This window comes from Theropithecus gelada, chromosome X, assembly GCF_003255815.1.
Source record: "Theropithecus gelada isolate Dixy chromosome X, Tgel_1.0, whole genome shotgun sequence".
Taxonomy (NCBI): domain Eukaryota; kingdom Metazoa; phylum Chordata; class Mammalia; order Primates; family Cercopithecidae; genus Theropithecus; species Theropithecus gelada.
The window spans coordinates 98069690-98074073 of NC_037689.1; the positions used below are offsets into that span (position 1 = coordinate 98069690).

General features: G+C 35.9%; 1 non-coding gene across 1 annotated transcript; it reads right to left on the reverse strand.

Annotated features, from left to right (window-relative positions):
- Nucleotides 1-558: 558 nt before the first annotated feature.
- On the reverse strand, nucleotides 559-686 carry LOC112616744. The gene has a single exon (XR_003117767.1). It is a non-coding gene; the product is annotated as a small nucleolar RNA SNORA40 (small nucleolar RNA).
- Nucleotides 687-4384: the final 3698 nt, after the last annotated feature.

Sequence of the window (4384 nt, forward strand, 5' to 3'; positions counted from 1 at the left end):
ATTCAAGGAATTCCATGTTGTGATTTCTTCCACTGTCCATCAAGGTCACTTTAGATACTCTAAAGAGCTGGAGTCAAAAGATTTCTCTTCAAGTTAGCCCTTTTTAATGAAACTGATCCAGTTGTCCTGTCAGCCCATAATTACTTTGGCTTCTGTCATCTCCTTTTAATATGGGTATACTGATGAAGTCTTCAAAATTCACCAAGAATCTTTGGGACCTGATTTCTTCAACCAATTTACTTCAGGGTCCTTTTTAGTGTAGGTGGTGGGGATCTGCCTGGTTGTCAATTTGATACCCTCTCTTAACATGAATGAGTTCAAATCACGTTCATTCCTAAGCGATCACTCAAGAATAGTACAGATGTGTGGAATACCTTTAATTCCAGACATCATGTTCTCAAGATAAAAGTTTTTTTGCACAGGCTGGTCTTGAACTCCTGGTTTCAAGCAATACTCCCACCTTGGTGTGGGGATTGCAGGCTTGAGCCATTGCACCCGGCCTGGAAGCAATCTTTATGGTTATCAATACTCCCATCAATTAACTGTCTCAGGTATAATAATATCCCTTCTTATATGTATCAAAACTCATATTGAACAATGAGTTCTGGGTTGCAAAAGAGGATTTATTTTTTGTACTTATCCATAAGTCTTTGTCCATAAGTTAAACAAAAACATACATAAGTGCAGTGATCTATTTCTTTTTTATGGCTGCACAGTATTCCATGGTGTATATGTACCAAATTTTCTTAATTCAGTCTATCATTGATAGTATAAAACTCTGTTAGTATGCATTTATAGTACAAAACTCCCTTCAAAAGACAGTATTCCTCAGAAACATGTGCATGTATCTTATTGGCTCATGACTTTTAGATAACTAATTTCAAAAGAGAATTTTCAATAATGATGGTCTGTAATCATAATTATATGGGAAGTTTAGAGGTAAAGAGTAAATTTTATGGATTTTAGATTTGCTTTTTCTCTGGCAAAAACAACTACTCCCATCTACCCCTGACTTCTGAATCTGGTGATTTACTATTTAATAAGAATTTCCACAACTCCATTAAAAATTTATATTCAATGTCTCAACAACCTGGATCCCTCCAGAAGCTCTATCTGTAGCCAGTTAAGCCCAAGCCAAAGAGCCACTGAACCATGGGAATGAACCACTGACCATCCCTCACCAGAATAATGCTAAGGCAGGTCTGTGGTAATCTAAAACTCTGGGGCCTTCCCCATGGATAAAAAGCAGCACTGTGAAGCTTTTTCCTTGGTGTATATAGTCTTCTGAAGACCTGAAAGCATTAATATTGTTTCCAACATCATTTATCCTCCACACATTGAGTAATTAATACACTAACAGAAACCACTAAAAATATAAAAGCAAGCAATGTAAATCTATACAACTGTCTCATCTATAGTTTTGGAGAGATTATTTTAAACAAAGAGAGACACAAAAGTTAGCTTAATTTAAATACTGTTGTTTTCAGTCTCTGCTATCCATTGTTGGCAGCAGAGAAACCCATATCAAAACCAAGATTTCTTCCTCCTTATAAAAGAGACATATATACATGATTCTTGCAAAGAAAAATTTGTCTTGTCATATATCATATTTTGGAAATGGAGCTCAGTATATCAAAGACAAATTGCTCTAGTGAGCTAGTCTTATAGATCAAAATATATGAAAGAGAGGGAAAAAGAGGGGAGGATGTCAGGTTACTAAATTTATAAATGTATAACTCAATGAGATTTTCCCAATTCTCACTAGATGTTCTAAGTTAGTATTGAATAGACCTGGTGGCTCTGATTGCCTTTGCACAGATTGTGTTCCAGCTGTCTTCTGATATTTGAACACTCAGGTCTTGGTCCCACGCTGTGCAAACAGTCAGCCTCCCATGTATTCTGTATACCAGGAGTAATTTATTAATCCATCTATAAAGGCAATCACAGTGCATGCAAGAAAGGGTTATATAAAGCTCTAAAATTGAAAGAAGTAGCTCCAGTAAACTTGGTACCAGTTCCAAACATCACTATTATGTTTAAGCTGATTTATAAATCCTATGGATCTTTGTCTGGTAATCCATCACTTTTGCGAAGTTGGAAGAGGGAACAAAAGTCTGGATGACACAGTCTCTGCATAAATCTCAAGCTGCTGCAATTTCTTTTCCTTGTTGCTTCGTATTCACTAAATAACCTTGCAATTTGGGATCTAAGACAAGTGAGAAGGAAAGACGGGCACTGTGACATTCAGCCAGTGCCAACCAGGTGAGGACAAGACGAAACCTTCAAAATGCTTTTATAACTTGTTATCAATTGTACATCTGACGGAATTTCTTCAAGAGTGGCCCTAATGGCCCATTAAAATAAAAATGGTTGCAATTTTAAGAAGAAACATAAAAGGCTACACATTGGGCACAGTGTACACTGCTCAGGTGATGGGTACACCAAAATATTAGATATCATCACTAAAGAACTTATTCTTCTAACCAAACACTACCTGCTCCCTAAAAACTTATTGAAATAAAAAATAAATCAAAAGAAAGTTTTTAAAGCAAAGAAACAAACCAAAAAGCAAAAACCCAGCTAGTTGCATTAGAATTCTCTTTTTGAATATTAAAAAAAAAAAAAAAAAAAAAGAAACATCCATGTAATGGCTCAGAATGTTCTTTGAAGATTGTGGCCAGGCTTTCTTTATCTGGGCCTTTTCTCACCTAGCTCCATCTTCATATACCTGCCACCAATGACACATCAGCTCATTCCTCCCATCTATGATTCTGCTTTGACAAGGAAAGATTTCAACTTAAGTTCCTGCAGCTCTCTTTTTTTAGCCTCTCTTTTCATCTTTTTCTCTCGTCTTCTCTTCCAGTTCCACTTGAAGATCTTTCTATTATCACCACCAATTAGTCTCTCATTGTAATACTTCCTTCTTCCACTCATATTCTGAATACACAATGCACTCCACTAGTACTTAAACAAAGTTCCTGTGTTTGCTCTGATTATACAATTTGCAAGACCAATACTCTGTGAATTATTTCCAACATGATCATGATTGTCAATTATGATTATGATTTAGGATTATGATTTCACCTACTCATGATTGGTGAAAATTGTCATCAATTCAGACATGCTATCTCCAACTGCAGTACCTTGACTGGAAATTTGGCTTGAATAACCAAGACCTCCATGAACGAGAAAAGAAGATATAATGTTCTTTGCTATTCAATTATCTTTTTCACAACAGAAAAAATATAACTCTTTGTAGAAATAGTGTAACACAAAAAACATAAACTGTTTTGAAAAGTATTCCTTATAACATCATAGACAATTCAGAGTAAGCTACTGAACTTACCAATTCGTATTCTCAGCCACTACACAATTGTCGAGAAAAATCACACTGAGTGTGTGAAATTGGAGTTAGCTCTACTCTGGGTTTAATCATGGTTCTGGTACGAGTCAATGAAGCATCAAAAGTTGAGGTACACTGCTGTCGTCTTTGATAACATTTGGATAAAACATTGTTGCATCACACATTACTTTGCTTCCCACTATGGTTGCTTGTTTGTTTGTGTATTTGCTTGTTTGGTGCTGTTGGACAATTTTTGCACTTACCTGTATTCTTTCTGGCAAAAGTAATACAAAGTGTTATCCTTCAATTCGGCTGTTTCCCAAATGTGAAAGCTGGCTATTCAGTATGTTTGTTCTTGTCAATCATGCTACATGTAAACTGTTGATTATTTTCTTAATTCCAACTCCCAGAGAAGAAATTTAGCACCGTCTATTCTCGCTTATGCTTTTTTTACTCCCTAATCCAAATGCTCTGGCAGTATATTTTTTCCAATATCATCTCAATCACAAGTTTTCCTAATGTCACTGCTCCCACTGCTAAATAAAGCAGAGAGATCTATTTCAGAGATTTTCAACATAATGTTCCAATAATTTTGTCTCTCCCTCTTAAATCACCACAGATCTAAATATGTCTCAATCTCCTCAAGACCTAGTAACTAGATGACAACATACACCTTGAGATCATTCCAAAGATGTCAATCAGTTCAAATTTGGTAAATATGGAATCACTTGATTAAATGTCTGATATAGCAGAAGAAGAAATTTTGCTTGGTTGGCTTCCCACTGTAGCTTTTAAACAATCATATTCTTTTTTCCTAGGGACTGATACCATTCACTCTTCCCCTTTCTCTTCCATTCAGTCTGGAAAGAAATGGAAGTGTCATCAGCTTTCTCCTATACCTCACCTGCATATGTACCTTTTAAATTTTTATTCCTTTTCTCCAAATTTCCTCCCTTCACCAACTGGCCCCAACTTTAGCTACCTCTGTCTCCTATTTGATTACAAACTTACCACAATGGCAAAATTATTCCTGTGGGGGCA